The sequence below is a fragment of the Coregonus lavaretus genome (assembly GCF_964263955.1).
Source record: "Coregonus lavaretus genome assembly, chromosome: 27".
Classification (NCBI taxonomy): Eukaryota; Metazoa; Chordata; class Actinopteri; order Salmoniformes; family Salmonidae; genus Coregonus; species Coregonus lavaretus.
Genome location: NC_140014.1, coordinates 16,112,544 through 16,133,688, shown reverse-complemented (window position 1 = coordinate 16,133,688; position 21,145 = coordinate 16,112,544). Strand labels below are relative to the sequence as shown.

Sequence of the window (21,145 nt, the reverse complement as noted above, 5' to 3'; positions counted from 1 at the left end):
AGATCTGCTCAAGGTCACTCTTGCGAGAAAAACAATAGCCTGTCAGTCACGTATTTGTGCAATACATAGTCATTCATGACATATATTTTACACAATTAATTTATTAGTCCATAAAGCGTAAATAAAGGCTTGAAAACTAAATATCATTTTGCGCGTAAAGGCGCGTAAAACGGAGTAAAATGATAATTATTCATATTTATTTAGTTAAAATCAATGCAATGCATTTGCTTACACTATGTGTTGATTATTTACCACAGCTTTTTGTATTGAAGAGCTTTATTTGTGTAAAATATTATGCTATTATTATTTTAAAAATTAAAACAATTATTGATGTTGGAGATTCGCCCTCTTGCTGACGTGGTTGGAGACACGTTGCAAAACGCCCTCTGGTAGGACGCGCTTTATAGGCTCTCGTCGAATTATAGACTTTATACATGAATATTGGTTTGAATTACAATAATGTCATATTGCTATCTTGAAAATGTCATATATATATTTTTTTTATTCGATGTTTGCACAAATAGAATAGCCCCTATGACTGTCAAAGGCTAGACGTGTCTGTGTATCACGCTGTCCGCCTGCGCTATTAGTCTCCATCGCAAGGTTTGGAATTTGAATTGGAGGTAAAGTGGCTGTAATACTCTCCAGACCGCTGCCTCTGAGTTGACATCAAATCTGCCATCTGATTGGCTCTCAATCTCCCCACTGGGTGCTGAGCGCTGCTAATGTAAATCGAGCTGAACCCTCTGTTCAGGTGCGCGACCCGGGGCATGGTGAGGGGGACGGACCATTCACAGAATAGAATGTCGTCTTCTAATAGGGCTGGGCGATATATCGAATTAATTCGATTAATTCGAATTTATGTTATAGGGCAATGTTCCAAATTAGGTTTTTATTTTTTGTTCGTTTTTATGAGCATTCTATGTCTTTTTGGTCTCATCTCCTTCGCTCCTTCTGTGCTGTGTGCACTGTGCACCTTCCCACTTGCACACAGACACCAAGCCCCTCCCTCCCCCTCGCACTCACAATAAAGACGAAACATAACTTCTTCCTTTCTGACAACAAGCAGTTTAAACTCCCTATTTCCATTTGAGGTTTGGTCCAACAGAATCGGTCATATGCACACTGAAACACTTAGATACATTATTTTACTGTAATAGGTGAAAACCTAACCTTTCTAATGATACCCTTTTTATGTCTCAACTCCCAAAATGTAGAACAGAGCAGACCCTACGAAAACGAGAGAATGAATGAACATGTTGTGGAAAATTAATGCTCAGTTACTGTTGTCTGCTGCATTGCTGTACCACATACCACTAGCAGCATTTTAGCCACACACTCTGGGCTGGCTCCAGGCGACATAAGTGGTTGCTTAGGGCCCTGGGCCGCCAGGGGGGCCCTGTTTTTTTACTCATTCGGGTCTCAATTTACTGTTGAAAGTTAGAATAGTGGAATATACAAGGTGCAAGTTCGAAATTTGATTGTGCATCAGCAGTTTTGTTCTTGTTTTATCAGTCACTGACAGTCACTTAATTAGCCATGTCAGCTAACAATTTTTAGATTGTTAAGTTAGTCTAGCCAGTTATCTAAACTGGGACCTCCAGTGGGCACCCATTGATGTGTTATTAAATTGCTAAAATTTCTCTCTGCCCCATGCCAAAATATAATGTGTAGAACTGCAGAAAACGTGCTTTATAGCTGTAAAAATATCTCTCCGCCCCACGGCAAAATGTGTAGAACTGCAGAAAACGTGCTTTAAAACTCAAATCAAATCAAATGTTATTTATCACATGCACCGAATACAACAGGTGTAGACCTTACAGTTAGATGCTTACTTACAAGTCCTTAACCAACAATGCAGTTTTAAGAAAAATAAAAGTTAAGAAAATATTTACTAAATAAACTAAAGTAAAAAAAAAGAAAAAGGGGGGTACCGGTACCGAGTCAATGTGTGGGGGTACAGGTTAGTCCAGGTAATTGAGGTAATATGTACATGTAGGTAGGTGTAAAGTGACTATGCATAGATAATAAACAGTGAGTAGCAGCAGCGAAAAAATTCATAAGGGGGGGGGGTCAATGCAAATAGTCAGGGTAGGCATTTGATTAACTGTTCAGCAGTCTTTTGGCTTGGGGGTAGAAGCTGTTAATGAGCCATTTGGACCTAGACTTGGCGCTCCGGTACTGCTTGCCGTGCGGTAGCAGAGAGAACAGTCTATGACTAGGGTGGCTGGAGTCTTTGACAATTTTTGGTGCCTTCCTCTGACACCGCCTGGTATAGAGGTCCTGGATGGCAGGAAGCTTGGCCCCAGTGACGTACTGGGCCGTACGTACTGCCCTCTGTAGCGCCTTGCGGTTGGATGCCGAGCAGTTGCCAAACCAGGTGGTGATGCAACCAGTCAGGATGCTCTCGATGGTGCAGCTGTATAACTTTTTGACTGCAACATTTTCTCTACGCCCCATGGCAAAATGTGTAGAATTGCACGAAATTCACTTTAAAATGTACATTTTTCTCTCTGCAGTCAAGAGGGGAGCACAAAAAAAAGAAAAGAAAAAAAGGGTAGAGCCGGCCCTGCACAGACTGTTTTGTGCTAACTGTCTAGTTAGTCTGTGTTCTATAAATGTGCAATCAGCATATAAATATGCATTTATATAAGGAATTGCCAACTCGTTCTCATGCTGAGAAATAAGCATCTTCTTATCCCCGTCGGCCACTTGATTTCAATATCTAAACAAAGTGAACAGGCTATGTTGTTCATAGTTGGAGACGGACAGGAGGGTCTATTCAAAACAGTTCAACTGCTCTACCTTGTTAGCAAGCAAATAGATCCAATTTGGCTAGACTTGAAATATAAAGATTAGCTGGCTATTCACTAGCACGTGAGCTTGTGCTTGAGAGATTGTTTGAGACCTGTGTTAATTTTCTATAATGCCTGCTACAATAAGTTGGTCATTATTAGTGGATGTGCATCGTTCTGGTTAAATTTGTAACAAAAATGGCATATACAGTGATTATTGCAAAAAAGCAGGTTAAACTATTTTGATAAAATAATTAAATTATGCCTCCCGAGTGGCGCAGCAGTCTAAGACACTGCATTGCAGTGCTTGAGGCGTCAATACAGACCCAGATTCGATCCCAGGCTGTGTCACAACCGGCCGTGACCGGGAGTCCCATAGGGCCCAGCGTCGTCCTTGTTAGGGGAAGTTTTGGCCGAGGGGGGCTTTACTTGGCTCATCGCGCTCTAGCGACTCCTTGTGGCGGGCTGGGCGCCTGCAGGCTGACTTCGGTCGTCAGTTGAACGGTGTTTCCTCCGACACATTGGTGCAGCTGGCTTCCGGGTTAAGTGGGCGGGTGTTAAGAAGCGTGGTTTGGCGGGTCATGTTTTGGAGGACGCATGACTTGACCTTCGCCTCTCCTGACCCCGTTGGGGAGTTGCAGTGATGAGACAAGATCGCAGTTGGATATCACGAAATTGGGGGTAAAATACAAAAAAATTATATAATTAAATTATTAGTGGGTCTTATAGTTGTAGAAGGCTTATATTTAGCCTAGGTATAATTCATTAGATTATTCCTGACTGTTTGAAATGCAGTGTATTGACCTTTAATTGTGCAACAAATCTTATGTAGAGAAAACATACAAAATAATCTAGATATGATTTTTAGGTCATATCGCCCTATCTTCTAAGCTATAGAATAAAGAAGAGTGGTATACATACAGTATGCCTCTGGTTGTGTTATTATGTGTGAATACATTTTTGTTCTCAATGATGCGCTCTGCTGAATATGACCCAGATATTTGACCCCAGGGCAAAGTGGAGGTGTAGCCTACTCTCACTCTGTCTCCCTCTTCCAAACAAAACGGTACAAAACGGTACAAAACGGTACATTACTGTAGTTCCCAGACCTGTTTACATGGGGGATTTTGATTACATGTATCATTGTAGTAGGCCTAGTAATTCCATAGTAATTATACCCCATATTTTGTATCTTAGACATGTAATTCAACAGATCATAAATTATTTGTCTGAAGTAGTTTTAGTACAGTCATAATTTAGGAAATGTGAAGGCCTATATTACCACATGCCACAATAGTTTTCAAGCCACAATTGTTAATAATATTTTTGGATGCACAACAACCACTGTGCTATGCATCTACAATACATCATACACCACACATTGTCATGCATTTTGTCTTACATTACTGTACAGGAAAATAATTCAAAGTCATTTGTAAGATTATGTCAGGTTTCAGAATAGCTATATAATGTATTTATTACAATTTTCCGTGCCATCCAAACATTATGAACTGCAGTGGCTATAATAATAGTTAGTCCTTGGAAGGTAATGATTGGATATGATGCATACCGTAGCCAAGCTGGGCAGCCATTTAGATAATAAGCCTTTCATTTAGCCTCAGAGAATAACTCCTTTCAAATTGTAATTGGTAAATACATTTTAGTAATGATATTTGGCCCTATTACTTAAAGACCTCTGTTGGTTAAAGATTGGATAATGTGTGCAGAAAAGTACACAAGATCATACACATGAATGTACAGGCAGAAGATATCTCTAGAGGATATCAATGAAAAAAATATAATTATGTACAATATGTTATGCACAGGTTGCTTGTAATTGAACTCAGGTTATAACATATATATTTTCATACAATAGTATAATGTATTTTATTTCAACCCCAGAGTAGAGGTTGTGTGTTTGCCGTTCCATATCAACAAAGATACTGTATTTGCGTGGAAAAACAGGTTTGTAATCGACTGTGAGCTGTACCTCAGTTCACCCACAGGGGCTTTATGTCAGGACCAGTCTAGTGTGGATTCTCCAAATTGGCCCATGATCTGGGTTTATGCACCTCAAATTGTGTGTGTGTGTTTGTTTAAACATGCCTAAATCACCTGTCGGCAGAATCTCTCTCTTTCAAGTTAAATTTCCCCCCACTACCTCTCTTCAGGAGCAAGCTGTGTGAGGAGAACACTTTTCTCATTTACAAGCCTGTTTCCCGCTCTCTTCTCTGGCCAGCCACCAACAAACAGACTGGGAGGCAAACACACACACACACACACACACACACACACACACACACCACACACACCACACACACACACACACACACACACACACACACACACACACACACACACACACACACACACACACACACACACACACACACACACACACACACACACACACACACACACACACCACACACACACACACACACACACACACACACACACACACACACACACACACACACACACACACACACACACACACTCACACACACACACACACACACACGTTTAAATGGCATTTAAATTTTAAATTACTCTGGCCTTTTTGTTTGAGGAAACGGGAAGAGGAACAGAGACCCTGTTCATTTATTGGTCCGTATGCACAGGACTGGTGCTTCATCAAATAGGTCAATCAGAATACCTTAGTCAATAAAGAAAAAAAAAAAAGTTATTTGAATAAAAATCAACTGTTCTCACTTTAGTATTCACTGATTTAACACAGTGCTTAGTTTATTATCTGTCTAGTAATGCCTTTTTGTCTTTTAAACTTATTTTCAGTAGTGTGTATGTTCGATTGTGTGTCCTTGTATGTCTAGCTTTATGTTCATATTCTTGTTTGTCTGTCTGGGTTTGTGTGCACATTATTTTGTATTTAATTGGTGGGGGGGTGTTTGAATGTCTGTGTGTTTGGGTGTGTGCTTGTGTGCGTGTGTTTGTGTGACAGCGCAGTGGGTTTCAGACAGAAGTAGCCTGGTCAGCACTAGTTTACCAGGCCAGCCTCAACTCCAGTGCTCGCTCCTTCCCTTGCTCGTCCTCCATGCTTTGTTTATACTGGTTTGTTTACATCTCAGGCTCTCCTAGCCCAGTTTAGCTCAGCCTAGCGCTGGCTGATTAGGAACAACACAGTGAAATGTTAATTTACTCTGTTGCTCCCGATAAGGGGCTGACAGACGGCCAGGTTTTTTTTACAGGATAAAACACAATGCTCAGGAGCGTAATTGGCAGCTAAGTTATCCCAGGACTGCCCGTGGTTTTCTTAAAATGCCAATTAATTCCGATTTGCTATAAAAAAATTGACCAGTCGGATCGTCGACTGTGCGTATAATTAGTTGCTAATAAAATAATTGTAGCTTTTTGTTCGGGCCTGTGATGCGCTTATAACAAACAGAGTCAAAGGTTAGCAGACAAATGACTTGAAGCAGAGCAGTTCCCTAATTATAAAAGATCGGTATTATTTTTGTTTGGGTTTTGGCTGTTTGGAGCATAGGATGCTAATTTATTCAACCCAGTATCACAGATTATTGTGAAATAGACACAAATTGCTTAAAAGTAAAAATGTTTGTGTGCAGTACACGATTTTGTATACTGTGCGTTTCAATTACAGATAAAGACAGTAGGTTACTTAAGACAAAAACGATAGGAGGGACATTGGTCGGGGAGGATGGAAGGGCGTATAACGTGAACGTCTAGCAACCCAAAGGTTGTGTGTTGGAATCTCATCATGGATAACTTTAGCATTTTTGCTAATTAGCTACTTTGCAACTACTTACTACCTTTTAGCTTCTTAGCAACTACTTAGCATGTTCACTAACCCTTCCCCTAACCTTAACCCTTTAACCTAAATCCTAAACCTTTAACAACTTAGCTAGCATGTTAACTAACCCTAACCTTAACCCCTAACCCCTAACCCTAACTTAATCCCTAACCTTAACCCCTAGCCTAGCTAACGTTAGCCACAACAAATTGGAATTTGTGTAATGTATACAAATGCGTTATGAAGAAAGAAAAGCGTGTCATACACACAAAATGCATTGTGATGAAAATCGTGTAATACACATGAAAAAGTTGACTTTTTCGTGTGCATGTCACGAATTTCGAATAAGTAATTTGTGTCTATTTCACAATAAACTGTGATAGTGTGTTGAGTTTATTCCCAATCCCAAACTGCACTGTCTGTCTGTGTCTGTCTGTGTCTGTCTGTCTGTGTCTGTCTGTCTGTGTCTGTATGTCTGTGTCTGTCTGTCTGTCTGTGTCTGTCTGTCTGTGTCTGTCTGTCTGTGTCTGTCTGTCTGTGAGACTTCAGGGAAGCTCTTGTCACCACCGCCTCAGCTCCACCAGCCAAGCTTCTCTCTGGTTATTCCTCCCAGCAGGGGTGTGAAGAGGGTATTTTCTGGGGAGAGAGAGAGAGAGTGAGGCAATCGGAAAAGGATGGAAATATAGCGGCGAGCGACAGCCGCATTTGAACTCACACAGGGCTACTGAGGCATGGGGCTGACTTCAGAGACGGAGAGAGGGAGAGAGAGAGTTGTGAACAGGGGAGTATTTAAAGCCCTCCATGTGAAACTTGCCCCAGCCTCAAAAGAAAGTCAAAAGAAAGTGATGGAAATACAGTAATGTGTGTTTACGACCAGAGTGGTTGGTCGGGTGATTTTAGCCCGGCCATGGTTTCCCCTCTCTCTCTGGTACCCTGGAGCTATCATATTCCCTTCCAGCAGTGGGGTGCTGTGTGTGTGTGGGGCAGGCGGCTTGGCTGGCTGGCGGGAAGGAGGGGAGGGCTGGGCAGGGAGCCAGTTCGGTGGCCTCACTCACCTCCCACAATCCCCCTGACCTTCACGCATGCAAATTAGCCACGTGCGGCCGGTGAATGGGAGGAGAGCAGAGCACACACACCCCCTCCTCTCAGAGGAAAAGGGATTTCTCTCTCTCTCTTTGCTTTTAATTTCTCTCTCTCTCTTTCTTGTTATTGTTCCAGCCCGCCTGTCTCCCCCACTAGCCCTCTCTTGCTCCCCCTCTCCTCTCCTCCTCTCTCTATTCTCTGATCCCCTGGGTGTTTTCTAAGCCTGTGGTCCTCCAGTGGAAGGTTAAAGGGAGTGGAAAGGAGGGGATATACCCCAGTGGGGCTGTCTCTACCTCTATATCCTTCCCTCTGCATCTCTCTCTTCCTCTCTCTCTTCCTCTCCCTCTGCCTCAGTACAGGAGATAGGCAGGGGTTTCAAGGAGAGGAGAAAAGCGAGAGGTGTTTGTATGCTACAATATGTATACACAGAGTATATCAGTATCATTCTGACATCATCCCCTTCCCCTTTGCCCATGGGGAGAATGCTAGATGATATGCCGGCACTCACTTAGTGTGTGTGTGTGTGTGTGTGTGAGTGTGTGTGTGTGTGTGATGATCGGCACACTTCTCTGCCTGGCTGCTGTAGACTTTAGTTTGTTCATCTGTCACATTGAGACATGGCAGTCTGGCAGGCAGTTTGCTTGTCTCCACGAGGCTTTATGTGTCTGATGAATAATATTCAACTGTTACTATTGCTTTGGTGACCGTATGTGAAGGTGTGATGATGATGATGATGATGATGAGAGATGATTTAGAGTCTGTGGTCAGATGTGGGACTGTGTTGACCACCTCTGTCTGAACAGGCTGTCATTTACACCAATTCAAACTGTAATTATATCATCTAGATCCCCACACACCGTAGGCCACAAAAGCACTGACTGACTGGACATCAGCACAAATGCATGAGAAAATATGGATGTTGTGTCTTTGTAAAGAAAATATGGATGTTGTATCTTTGTAAAGAAAATATGGATGTTGTGTCTTTGTAAAGAAAATATGGATGTTGTGTCTTTGTAAAGAAAATATGGATGTTGTGTCTTTGTAAAGAAAATATGGATGTTGTGTCTTTGTAAAGAAAATATGGATGTTGTGTCTTTGTAAAGAAAATATGGATGTTGTGTCTTTGTAAGTGTGCTCGCAAACAAACTCAATAACCCTGTTCAAGTGTTTCTGTGCAATCTTGAGAAATAATTTGGGAGTAAGGGAAGGATTTGTTTGGAAATACGCTTGCAGATATATCAATATGTAAATTCACTGAAAATATATTGTTTTAGCAAAAGCACCTAGAACTGATTTAAAATGGAATGCAAAATCAGAGTTTATAATAGGTTTATGGTATATTTTCACTAAAAGCTAACTGAACTGGGAACATGAAACAGAAGCTTGCTGTAACACTACCTCCCTCCACGATACCATGTTGTGTCTTCTTGATGAACATCTATTGGTATTGTTGAATCAACATGTAAAGGTTACTATAATGTCAGCTGTATGTCAGAGGGGATGCTGGTTGCTCTGATGTAGATTACATTAGCATAATCCATAGTTGGGCTATCAACGGGCTGCTCTGCCCAGTGGGGAGGCTGTGACATGCTCTGGGTTAGAAGGGACCTGGGTGTCTTCAAACTGATGTGGTAGCGGGTGATGATGACACCCTGAGACATTTGACATTTAACCTAAATGGAGTTGACTGTAAGAGAAGGCTTTTTATACCAAATGTACAGTATTATATTACACCGCATACAGAGTATTATCATTTTTCTCTGTGTTTGTGTAGCTATTTGTTTATGTGTTGGAAACCACAGACATGCACATTTCTCAGAAAATTCTGGAACCCCCAGTGACATTGACAGAATTGCAGACATAGCTTTAGTGGTTGTTGCAATCTGAAGGGAAAGCATTTCTAAAATGTCTTCCCTCAGTCTCCCACTGTCTCTCTCATTATCACCCTCTGTCTCTCTCTAGCTCTCTCTCTCCTATTTCTCCACCCTTCTCACTCTCTGTCTCTCTCTAGCTCTCTCTTCTCTCTCTCTCCTATTTCTACACCCTTCTCACTCTCTGTCCTCTACTATTGCTCTCGCCCTCTTTCCCAAAATGTTGTCAACTCTCCTCTCCGTCCTCCTCCCCAGTCAGTCAGCCAGTCTTTGGTGTTGACCTTCAGTGCTGTAGTTAGTTAGTGGATGACTGTGCTGTGGTGCTGCCTGCTGCCTGCTGCACTCATTAACCATCAAAGATGAATAGTTCCATTATAGGAGAGGAGGAAAAAAGACAATCAGTTCAATTAGAGATAATTAAGAGCTTGGAGGGGTGAAGAGCTGGAGGACGAGGGGACCTGGGCTCTGGAGGTCCTTAGCCTGTGTGTGTGTGTGTGTGTGTGTGTGTGTGTGTGTGTGTGTGTGTGTGTGTGTGTGTGTGTTTGTGTGTGTGTGTGCTTGGCGAGTCACTGTGGTTTGGGGGTCAGTGGAAACACCCCTTGTTGACCTGTGACCCCTAACCCTGTGTCACTCCCCCCGACAGCCCTTTGGCATGATGGGCGCTTGTTAAAGAGAGGATGTTTGAAATGCCAGGCCAATACCATCACCTTAATGAACATCTTCACATTCCCTTATTTTCTTAATTAGGCCATATATTTTTATGCTGATATGCACTTTCAATATTTATATAGTATGTTGGGATGAAGGAGAAATCCAGGGTCAGAGTCGTCTCTCTCTCAGTTTTTTTACCAATCAGGGCCCTTTATTTGTTTATTTGTACTTTGTTATCACTTAGGTCTACTGTGAAATATATTTACTTAATTTCTACCTTCATATCTTCATCAGCTGTAATCCTCTGGGTGTTGCACATGTAGGCCGATAAAAACCATCTGCCACATGGAGAAATGAGAGGGAAATGAGGCCGGGCACATAGAAGAGGGAGAAAGTGAAGTGATTGTGTTCCTAGGATGGGCCTTCTCCAATGAGAGCACTGCTGCTGTCCAACTGGGAAATTCAGCTGGGTCAATATTACATTGTTCAGAGTGGCACTGAGGAGCAGGAAACTAAGGGTAAGAGGCGTCTGTCACTTGGCAGATAAATTAGATAGAGCAGAAGAATCTCAATTACAGAAGAGGACACAGATGATATAATATGTCCTAATGGATGAGTATTGTGGAGTCCTGTGAATGTGTGTTTCAGTGATAAATAGTGCATGAGAGCGGTCCTATTCTCCTTGTGTTAAGGTCCCCCCTGCCTTCTGCCTTGTGCTGATGTTTAGTTGAGCATGCAGCTAGCTCTGGTTTCTGCATGTCGGGCGCCTCCGCCCCATCTATTCCCTGTTGGTTCCCTGCTCAGGCCTGTCACGTGCACCATTGGGCTAAACTATGGGCCCTGTGTGCATCAGAAACCATTATGCGTAATGGACTTTCCGCATATCATTCTCCCCGTGTTATGACACTTATTTTATGACTGCTTACATATCAAATATTTAAATAAACAGAATAGGGGCTGGTTGATGCCGGGGGGAGAGACATTCATTTCCAAGCGCACAGGCAGGCAGGCAGGCAGCGAGAAATAAAGAGGGTGGGGGGGGGGGGGGGGCAGAGGAGAGGAGGAGAGGAGAGGAGAGAGAGAGAGGAGAAAAGGGGTGCAGACGCGGGGAAGAGAAATGCTTCACTTGCCTCCAATCAAAGTGGCGGAGGACGTTTTTTTGCTAACGCCTCGCAGCAGTGGCAGGCGGGTGGCGGGCGGGCAGCGGCAGAGGGGCCATCCGTCAGCGTTTTTCCCGGGCTGGGGCTGACGGCGGGCCCCAGTGGCTCATAAAAGCAGCCCAGCGTAGTAATATCAATCGTGTGCCAAGGAGAGCGAGTGGGAGAGAAAGTGGAGGTAAAAACAGAATATAACACAACAATGTAAAAAAAAAAAAAAAAGAACAGAGAGGGAGAGAATGGTAGAAGACTGATTTATATATCTATGTTTTCTCTAGAGAGAGAGAGAGAGAGAGAGAGAGAGAGAGAGAGAGAGAGAGAGAGAGAGAGAGAGAGAGAAGCAACAAGGTCTTGTGGCTGAGCCGAGCCGTCTTGCGTCGGGCAGCGTTGGTGGCAAGCCCATTACTGTCAGGCTAATCTTAAAATAATTAATTGCGAAGTCGACGCTTTTAAAGACTATTGTAATTGAATCCTAAATTAGGCCTGGGAAAGAGGACACGTCCTGCTTTACTGTGAGCCTGCTCCCATTTCCTCCCTCCCTCCCTCCCTCCCTCCCTCCCTCCCTCCCTCCCTCCCTATATCTCTCCCTCCTTCCCGCATGTGGTTGAGAGAGAACATGAGACAGGAAATGCTAATGAAATGCGTATTTGGGGGAAAATCATCTATAATTTAAATGTTTCTTTGAATTTGAATGATGTGTGAGTGCTGTGATTTATTTTACTTGTGGAGAGGATCATTCTGTCAGGATTTTATTCTTGTAAACAAATGCGAGAAAAAGGAGAATAAAAGTAGAGTAATAAAGTAAACAGAATGGAATGAATAAATTGAGCTTTTGTCATGAATAATTTGTGAGATGGAAGAGAAAGCCATGTTACCTCAGAGAGATGGACATTTTGTTTTTATATTGTTACTTGTGACTGACTTGAAAGATATTGGAGATTGACCACAACAGGAATTGTAAATTGTTTTGCTCTACACACAAACACACACACACACACACACACACACACACACACACACACACACACACACACACACACACACACACACACACACACACACACACACACACACACACACACACACACACACACACACACACACACACACACACACACACACACACACAGTTGAACTCTCTGTAGACTCCAAGCCTCCATCTGACTGAGGTATGTTTTGAGTGGAGCCCTCAGCCAGTGGTCCTAGCAGAGGAATGGCGGCTTGCTCGGAGCCTTTAAACTGTAAAAGCAGCTCAATGTGCTTCCACTTACCCCTGCTGCCTCCCAGATGGGCTGCCTGCCTGCACCACAACCCCTGTCTGGCCTGCTGGATCAAAGCTCCGGGACGGGGCTGCCCTCCATAAAACGTCTGCATTCTCTGTGACTTGACGATGGTGTTGGCTTTGAGGTAAGATAGAGGGTTTGAGCTCCATGGGGAAACATGGGAACCCTTATGGTGAGACCTGAACCATTTGTGTTGGGTGTGTAGTTTACTGCTGGGTCTGTATTGGGCGTACTGAGACTTTGGGACTATTACAGTAAATTGTGTAGGACGGACTCTTCTCCCTCTTATTGTCTTTCTATCTATGGATCAAACAACACATTCTTCCTACAGTAGAAGTATTGCCAAGTGTCTGTCCACTTTCCAAGACAAATACACATGGTAAAATGAAACAGACCGTGCAGTGCAATTTAAGGATTTGCTTTGGACTTTCTCAATGCTTTAATATGTCTATGCTTTAAAAACACAGCAATAAAACATGTTATAGTTGTAGTCTATTAAAAGTAACAGAAATGAAGGTGATTATTTTTGTCACCTAATTGCTTGTCCAGAGCAGGGCGCATATTGACAGTGTAAGTGTTTATGAATAAAGGATTAGTTAACTGTTCCACAGCCTTAGTTCCACAGCCTTAGGCTTCTTCAGGCTGAGAGAGGCCTGGGTGTGAGGCTGGAGCCTGGGTGTGAGGCTGGAGCCTGGGTGTGTGGCTGGAGCCTGGGTGTGAGGCTGGAGCCTGGGTGTGAGGCTGGAGCCTGGGTGTGAGGCTGGAGCCTGGGTGTGAGGCTGGAGCCTGGGTGTGTGGCTGGAGCCTGGGTGTGAGGCTGGAGCCTGGGTGTGAGGCTGGAGCCTGGGTGTGTGGCTGGAGCCTGGGTGTGAGGCTGGAGCCTGGGTGTGAGGCTGGAGCCTGGGTGTGAGGCTGGAGCCTGGGTGTGAGGCTGGAGCCTGGGTGTGAGGCTGGAGCCTGGGTGTGAGGCTGGAGCCTGGGTGTGTGGCTGGAGCCTGGGTGTGAGGCTGGATCCTGGGTGTGTGGTTGGAGTCTGGGTGTGTGGCTGGAGCCTGGGTGTGTGGCTGGAGCCTGGGTGTGTGGCTGGAGCCTGGGTGTGTGGCTGGTGCCTGGACATGCATTAGGCTTTAGGCCAGCTGTCATTGATCGCTCAGCACCAGCAGCCCATGTTCTCATCCAGCTTGCTGATTGATTCAGAGGTCTTAAGAGATTGGAAGCGGCCTGCGCTGAGCACGCTCGCATGGGGTGGCGTGGAGAGGCTGTGGGAGTCACAGCCAGCCCATTTCCGGGGCACTCCCAGGTCGACCAGCCCATTCAGCCAGGGGCACAAGGCATTAGGAGGACAATCAACCCCCTGACGCTCTCACCTTGTGCCACTTGGGAGGGGGGTGGCAGGGGGGGACCTGCTTTATTGTTACACGCACACACACATACACATACACACACACCCTCTCCAACCCCCTCTCCATCCAGCCTCAGTTTCTGAACGCAGTGAGCAGTGCGAGTGTGCAGTGCGATCAATTCACCAGCCTGTTGTTGCCTCATCCATACAATGTCCTGGCAGTGATACACGAACAGCAGCCAGCACATAACGTTTATAAATGGAAAAAAATTAAATAAATGAAAATATATTATTTTCTAATTAACTTTGTACATTTCCCGCTGAGCTATCAGACGGTCTCTGTGAGGAGTCCGATAATGAAATCAATTTGGTTTAAATTGTTTCAGGTGACTTTTAATGAGTATCTAATAGCCACCAGAGGATAGAAGGTCAGGATATCTGTTTGTTGTTTTATAAGTGATTGATCGCTCCGCTGAAAAAATGGACATCCAGAGAGGACTGGGCTGGGGTCCAAAACACAGAGCACAATGTCATTCTCTCATTCCCTGTAGTGAAGTGGTGATTCTCTTAGACTGCACTATGGCTTTGAATGCTGTACTTGAGAAGTGATAGAACCTATTACACCAAATGGATTGATGAATACCTAAGGGTTAAAACATTGCCATTATAATTAAGGAGCATACTTTATACTGTAACAGTGCGCAGTCTTCCATTTTTCTAATTCTACTTGAGACCATGCTCTTCTTGCTCTATGGTTAGGGCAGCAGCCGAATAGCCTGTTTATTATAACAGCTAGAAGCAGAGAGGCTGATTGATGAAGGAGAGAGTATAGTTCTGCCCAGAGGAGCCTTTAGCTTCATTTGTGTATCTATTGCTCCTCTTAATATTCACTTATGTATTTTTCCCCTTCTCTGAACACATTACCGGGAATAGCCATTGCTAATTCATAAACACACTTGATAATTCTGCCTCAATTATAGTTATTGGAGCCGAAAACTATTACTTCCCCTTCCAGACCATTCTATTAGCCTAGATGGTAATTCCCCTGAATATCTAGTGTATATTTAATATCAGTGTTTATGGCGGGCCTGGTCTCTAAAGAGAGAGAAAAAAACACAGCACATTTTCTCGATAAACAAATAGCCTCATAGCCTCCCCTCTCCCTGGGGCGATGGAGTTATTGTTGTGTTTTTTCCCTCTTTCATATGGTTGTGTAACGGCTGGCCGGCCCAGCGCCTCGTCTCTCCAGCAGCATGCCTCTCTGCCTGGCCTGCCTGGCTCTCCGTCTCTGACTGACTGACTGGGAGGGAAAGTGGAGCACATTCCTCTTGTGCCACGACTGCCCTCCCTTACATGAAATAACTATGTGGCTGCTGAAGCTCTTTCTCAGGGTTCCTGCTGGCAGGAAGTGAAGCGTCTAGCACTTCAACACAGCGCAGGCCAGCTCCTCAGATAGGCTGGGAGAGACAGTCAGCATCCGCCTCCTCTTCCGCCTCCTCCTCATCAATATCAGCTCTCCTCTAAGACATCTCAGACACCAGCCAGCCAGCAGAGATAGGTCTGATCATCTGTTGATGTGGCTCTGAGGATTTAATGGTAGAATGAATGGGTGGATCTGCTGGCAGTGGCACTACCATGACAGGCCTGGCATAACACTGACAATTCATTACTGTTGACTTACTGGCATGGATCTGGTGTGGCGAGAGCTGGGCTGTTGTTGGCAGAAATTTAGTCCATGTTGTTTGGGTCCATGCTGTTTTGAATGCATCTCTCTGTTAAGCTCTTTATTTGTTTTCATTCTGTGCTGGTGTGTGCCTGTCGTCGCACACCTCTCGTTTTGTCATTGAGCTTTTTTTCCCTTAGTCTCAGTCTTTTTCCAGGAGGAAAAGAGTTCCTGCCATCGTCTGACCCCAATCTCTCCTCAGACAGATGAGCTCCCCTCCCCTCCCTCTCTCCCCCTCTCCCTCTCGCCCCCCTCCATCCCTCCTCTGTTGCCTGCTCTAATGACGGCTGCGTGCTCGGCGTGAGGAACCAAACGCTCAGCCACTTTTCCTTAGCGCAGGGGGGATGCATTTGCAGACGCACGGGGATGTGTTGTAAATATTGGTGTCAAATGCGGAGGGCACTCTCACCGACCGTCACCTTAGCAGCCTCAGCATCCTAACACCAGGGAGAGCAATTACCAACATGATCTCAACACAATATGATGTTACTGCTGCTGCCTGCCTGCATGACAACACACTGTTATCTGCCTCCTCCCTCTCCTCACCTCTCTTTATATCTGTCTCTCGTTTTCTATCTCATTCTCTCTCACGTTGTCTCTTTTATTATTTTCTCTCTCTCACTATGTATCTGGCTCTCTTTCTCCTTGTTCATTCTTCTCTCAGTCTCTCCTCTCTCTGTCATTCTCTGTCCCTCCCTCCCTCCCTCCCTCCCTCCCGTTCTGTGATAATTTCATGCATCTCATTCCTAGCCGGCCTTCATGCCTAGCTGCCTGTGCCACCCAGGACTGAGCCTGTTGGGCTGAGCAAAGACAATTTGCCCCGCCACGGCTCCCCACGGACCATTCACACACTCACCGCTGACATTTGCTAAGAGACGCTTTGCAACGCGACGAGGGTTGATGTGTTAAGCAGAATGTTACATGGAGCCCCTTTGTAACATTAGTTTAAAAGATGCATGACACAAGACCATTCTGGCTAGTAGTTAAGTATCAGTGACTTTGTAAAAGACTGGACAAGAGCTTTTACCTGTAAATTATTCCAAAGAATGCATTTGGCATCAGATTATCTTTCACTTTGTATTTTGCTGTCATCGTGGCTGGGCAATGAAGAGTTAACGTGCCTGCTCCTCGCCTCTCCGCTTGATGACATCAGTATTGTCTTTGCATCCATGAAATTAATTTTCTAATCTTAGTCAGCAGGAGTGGGGAATTTGCACACATTAATATGGAACTCGATCTCCCCTCTCCTCCCCACCCCTGCAGTCTCTTCCTCCCTGTTCTCTTCAGTAGGAAACAGCGGGCCGTAACCGTCTGTGTTTCGGGCTAAAGCAGCGCTTTGTTCTGCAAGCACAGCCTTGTGGTTTCACAGGAAGCAGCGGATTTTGTGCTGATTAACATGGACAGGATGTCAGTAAGATTGTCTGTTGTTTCTGTATCTGCATGTAGATTCGCAGGGGACAGGGGTTGGTACAATGGATGGGGAATGATATCCATCTACAGTATAGATCATTACATTAAACATTGGTGATTGATTTTCTTTGTTTCTTGTGATGTGCACATAGTGCACATAGTGTCCAGTATGATGTATGGACATACAGTGCATTTGGAAAGTATTCAGACCCCTTGACTTTTTCCACATTTTGTTACGTTACAGCCTTATTCTAAAATTGATTGAATTGTTTTTTTCCCTCATCAATCCTAAACATAATACCCCATAATGACAAAGCAAATTTATTACAAATAAAATAAACTGAAATATCACATTTACATAAGGATTCAGACCCTTTCCTCAGTACTTTGTTGAAGCACCTTTGGCAGCGATTACAGCATCGAGTCTTCTTGGGTATGACGCTACAAGCTTGGCATACCTGTATTCTCCCATTCTTCTCTGCAGATCCTTTGCAAGCTCTGTCAGGTTGGATGGGGAGCGTTGCTGCACAGCTATTTTCAGGTCTCTCCAGAGATGTTCAATCGGGTTCAAGTTCGGGCTCTGGCTGGGCCACTCAAGGACATTCAGAGACTTGTCCCGAAGTCACTCCTGCGTTGTCTTGGCTGTGTGCTTAGGGTCATTATTCTGTTGGAAGGTGAACCTTCGCCCCCAGTCTGAGGTCCTGAGCGCTCTGGAGCAGGTTTTCATCAAGGATCTCTCTGGACTTTCCTCCGTTCATCTTTGCCTCGATCCTGACTAGTCTCCCAGTCCCTGCCGCTGAAAAACATCCCCCCAGCATGATGCTGCCACCACCATGCTTCACCGTAGGGATGGTGCCAGGTTTCCTCCAGACGTGACGCCTGGCATTCAGGCCAAAGAGTTCAATCTTGGTTTCTTCAGACCAGAGAATCTTGTTTCTCATGGTCTGAGAGTCTTTAGGTGCCTTTTGGCAAACTCCAAGCGGGCTTTCATGTGCCTTTTACTGAGGAGTGGCTTCCGTCTGGCCACTCTACCATAAAGGCCTGATTGGTGGAGTGCTGCAGAGATGGTTGTCCTTCTGGAAGTTTCTCCCATCTCCACAGAGGAACTCTAGAGCTCTGTCAGAGTGACCATCGAGTTCTTGGTCATCTCCCTGACCAAGGCCCTTCTCCCCCGATTGCTCAGTTTGGCCGGGCGGCCAGCTCTAGAAGAGCCTTGGTGGTTCCAAACTTCTTCCATTTAAGAATGATGGAGGCCACTGTGTTCTTGGAGACCTTCAATGCTGCAGACATTTTTTGGTACCCTTCCCCAGATCTCTGCCTTGACACAATCCTGTCTCGGAGCTCTACAGACAGTTCCTTCGACATCATGGCTTGGTTTTTGCTCTGACATGCACTGTCAACTGTGGGACCTTATATAGACAGGTGTGTGCCTTTCCAAATCATGTCCAATCAATTGAATTGAAACATCTCAAGGAAGATCAATGGAAACAGGATGGACCTGAGCTCAATTTCGAGTTTCATAGGGTCTGAATACTTATGTAAATAAGGTATTTCTGTTTTTAAGTGTAAATACATTTTCTAAAATGTATTTAAAAACTGTTTTCACTTTGTCATTATGGGGTATTGTGTGTAGATTGCTGAGGATTTTTAAAAATGTTTAATCCATTTTAGAATAAGGCTGTAACGTAATAAAATGTGGAAAAAGTCAAGGGTTCTGAATACTTTCCAAAGGCACTGTATGCTCACTATGCTGTGAGGCTTGGGACTGGACCAGAGCAGCCAGCTACAGCTAGTCAACAGGGCTTTTCTCTGGGCGGGCTCAGGCCTCTCTCCCTCTGACCATCCATCCAGCTCAGCCTTGGACCAAACCCAGGTCAGAGGAGAGAGGATAAACACAGGTTAGCAGCTGTGGCTGGTGGCTGGTGGCTGGTGGCTGGTGCGACAATCTTTCTGTTGGAGGCAGGTGGTGATTTGGTCATCTGTGTGGAGGACAGCACAGTGATGGTCACTGTGACTGACCACAGTGACTGGCCTGGCTGTAGTGCTGGATCCATGTGTGTGTGTGTTTGTGAGCTTGACTGGGCTGACACTGGTTTCCTGCTTTCAGCAGCTCCATGACTAGCAGTTTATGATGGAGCTGCATATGGACAAATGCAGTCAGACAGACACACACACACACACACACACATACACACACACAATCACACAACCACGCACACACAATCACACAACCACGCTTTTCACCGCAACATGGAGACGAATAGGAGGCAAACAGTTAAATTAGCTAATAAATCAAAGATTTATGTACCCACATTCAAAATGAAATTATAATAATAACCATTGTCATATTGTTTTTATGTCTATTAAAATTTTATGTGTAAATTCTGTTGTTTTATAATCCACATTTCACATTGTTTTGTGAGGAGTGTTTTGTCTTTGCTGATTAACAACTTTGCACATTAAAGTGAAAGACTGAAACCATTTTGAAGTCATAAAATCAGAGTCAATAGAAGTCTGAAAAGCTATTTAACAATTTAACAGGTTTCACCCGATACTAATTTGGCTCGTGTTCTTTCTTAATAGTTTTGTTTTGCAATAAGCTCACGAGAGTTGGAAACTGCAGGGGAGTTCATCAATTGAATTTCAGATTTAGTCTCTTAACACCTCAATTGAATGGCATGCCCAGATGAACAAAACTGAAAATACATTGGAAAAAATAAAGCAATTTTACTATATTCCCTGTGACTGTTTTATCTACTGTCCCTCTTGGCGAAAACATGATTCATCTCTTTTCAAAAGTACAGCTTTTTCTCCAAGGGACAAAAAAAACGTTTATGTTTATCATCGATTGTAGTCTTTTGGTATAGAATGAACTAGATAGTTGGCTCATCCCCAGAAATAGGCCTAGTTTGGAATTAAATCTTATTTAAAAGAACTTTACAGGACAGCATTGGAAAAACACTTAAATAATTGTAGGAAATCTAGAGTCAGTTGAGTAAATCCAGATATGTTGCTGCAGCTTCCATGGGTTGCAGTTATGGTGTAACTCTAAGGGGTAACTCTTAGAAACTTTAGCATTTCTCTGTCCCCTTCCAATTTAATTCTGTGTGTGTTTCTTTCCCCAATCTCGGGAGCCCTAATTCCTCGTCTTAGTGTAGCAGTGGCATTTTGAATTTGAAAGTGACATGAGGAGATTTGTTCAAGTTGTGCTCAGCGTTTTGGGAAAAGGGAACCCACTTGAGATGAAATAAGGAGGAGAGTGGAAGGAGGGAGTGGAGGAGAGGGGAGGGAGGGAGTGGAGGAGAGGGGAGGGAGGGAGTGGAGGAGAGGAGAGGGGAGGGGAGGGAGTGGAGGAGAGGGGAGGGAGGGAGTGGAGGAGAGGGGAGGGAGGGAGTGGAGGAGAGGGGAGGGAGGGAGTGGAGGAGAGGGGAGGGAGGGAGTGGAGGAGAGGGGAGGGAGGGAGTGGAGGAGAGGGGAGGGAGGGAGGGTGACCTGAGTGTGTCCCATATCGGAGCAGAGTGAGTGGCACAGTGCCCTGGATGTGTGGATTGAAGAGCGGTGCCCTTTAGCCACACGCCTGTCTAATGAATAGGAGTGTAAGGGAGACGGGGAGGGGAGGGCAGACACACTGCTGCAGGCAGGGAGGCAGGCAGGGAGAAAACAGAAATACCAAAAGTGGCTATTATGTGTGCTAGGTTTAAAGTGAGGGAGTTTAAAGAGGGTCATGTGGATAATGATATTCCTTAAAAAATAACAATACCGTTCCAAAGAATGAACCTCTGAACCTCTCACATTTAGGTGTACTTTATATAATAGGCTTTTATCATTCTCGTGTATGTGTGATTATTTGGCTTTATCTACACTGAACAAAATATAAATGCAACATGTAAAGTGTTGGTCCCATGTTTCATGAGCTGAAATAAAAACTCTCAGACATTTTCCATACGCACAAAAAGCTTATTTTGATCAAATGTTGTGCACAAATTTCTTTACATCCCTGTTAGTGAGCATTTCTCCTTTGCCAATATAATCCATCCACCTGAAAGTCGTGGCATATC

At 44.4% G+C, this 21,145-nt stretch overlaps 1 protein-coding gene across 1 annotated transcript in view; it reads left to right on the top strand.

The window, feature by feature from the left end:
• Positions 1-21,145, top strand: part of LOC311102610 (AT-rich interactive domain-containing protein 1B-like) — a gene marked incomplete at both ends in the record, with an annotated part of 135,870 nt that overhangs the window by 1,491 nt on the left and 113,234 nt on the right. The gene's annotated exons all lie outside the window — the stretch shown is intronic.